General features: G+C 48.8%; 1 long non-coding RNA gene across 1 annotated transcript; it reads left to right on the top strand.

Annotated features, from left to right (window-relative positions):
* Positions 1 to 295: 295 nt before the first annotated feature.
* On the top strand, positions 296 to 845 carry LOC142265964 (uncharacterized). The gene is made up of 3 exons (XR_012732154.1): positions 296 to 548; positions 681 to 740; positions 821 to 845. It is a non-coding gene; the product is annotated as an uncharacterized LOC142265964 (long non-coding RNA).
* The last annotated feature ends 725 nt before the right edge of the window (positions 846 to 1,570 follow it).

The following is a 1,570-nucleotide window of genomic DNA, read 5'->3' as shown; positions in this document are numbered from 1 at the left end:
TGACACCCCGGGAATGATGAACTGCAACTTACCTGCGTCCCGCTTCTTACGTATGGATGGTCGTATAGAAGGGTAAGTACTTGTGACAGGAACAAAGCATAGGTGCGACACGGTCAACAAATTTCAGTTGTCGCACATAAGATGGGGGCGTGTCACATCACATACGATATCGTATGCAGAATTGTATGGTGTAAAGTAAGCGTAAGCCATAGTGGCCTGGAGTTATGCGCTCAATAAAAGTTTTCTCCTATACCTAGGACCACCTCCAGCTGCACAGGCAGCTCCACCATCTCCACCCTCTCCGGCTGTGGATCCACCATCTCCGCCAGCTCCACCATCTCCTGCTGCGGATCCACCATCCCCGCCGGCTCCACCATCTCCTGCTGCAGATCCACCACCTCCGCCTGCTGCGCCTGCTGGGACACCCTCTCCTTCTCCAACCCCATCACCTGCTGCAACCCCATCTCTTCCTTCAACCCCATCACCACCTTCTACCCTGTCTCCCCATACTTCTCCTTCTAACGATGCCTTCTCCCCCGCATCAGTTGGTGAGTTTTGTGCAGGCTACCCTTCCTGTAATTTATGCACATAACATGGTGTCCCTACAAGTTGTAAAGGATACAGGGATGTTTAAATGATGGTGGGCTGTCGTGTACTAATATTTGATTTGTGTTCCCTAGCCACAGGATCTGGTTGGGCCATCAGCGCCTCAGAGGAAGAAGGTGATGAACCCCAGAACCGTAAGTGGTCAACCAAAAACATATACCTGACAGTTCGATGTTGGAACAAGGATGGTTAACTTTTCCCATTCCCTCCACAGAAATCCCCACACTACAGGACCTGGTGGAATCACAACGGCGTTTGTCAGAAGCCGTCCGGCGTCATGGGGAGATGCTGGAACAGTTTTTGGCAGCCCAACAGCAGGGCCACTAAATGTGAATGTTTGTGATTTAAATGTTTTTTTTTGTTTTGTATGTCACATAAATCTTTCTAGTTTATTTTCGCTGTTGCTTACATTTTTGGACAAAACTTTCAAACAGGGTTTGGGAACCTATTTACTGCCGGGGACCATTTGGAATTTTCTACCAACCAACGGGGGCCACACCAAATTATCAACTTGAACACGACCAGGCTATATTTGTTAAAATAATTAATAAAATCAGCCCCAGAGTGGTGGCTGGAGAGACTGTGATGTTCGGTGAGATGGATCATTTTGATTCTCACCACTACATTTCCATGTTTGTCTTGGTCTGGAGAGGCTGGGGGCATACACAACACAGGAGAAGCTAGGGCATATACATCACAGGAAACACTGAGGCATATACATCCCAGGAGAGGCTGCGTCATATACATCCCTTAAGAGTATGGGGCATATACATCACCCTGAGCAGTAGTTGGCAGCACAAAGAGCACTGTGCCGCCCTGGCAAAACCTGGGTGTTACAGAGGTCTGCATACATGTTATTGATGCTGATTTAACTCTCCCTTGGGGAGGTTCCCACACACAAACACACACCAGCCAATCAGACCCCACTCACCCCCTCCCCACGAAAACAGGAGGACATCAAGAC

This window comes from Anomaloglossus baeobatrachus, unplaced genomic scaffold (genome assembly GCF_048569485.1).
Source record: "Anomaloglossus baeobatrachus isolate aAnoBae1 unplaced genomic scaffold, aAnoBae1.hap1 Scaffold_28, whole genome shotgun sequence".
Taxonomy (NCBI): Eukaryota; Metazoa; Chordata; class Amphibia; order Anura; family Aromobatidae; genus Anomaloglossus; species Anomaloglossus baeobatrachus.
This window is presented reverse-complemented; position numbering and strand designations above follow the sequence as displayed.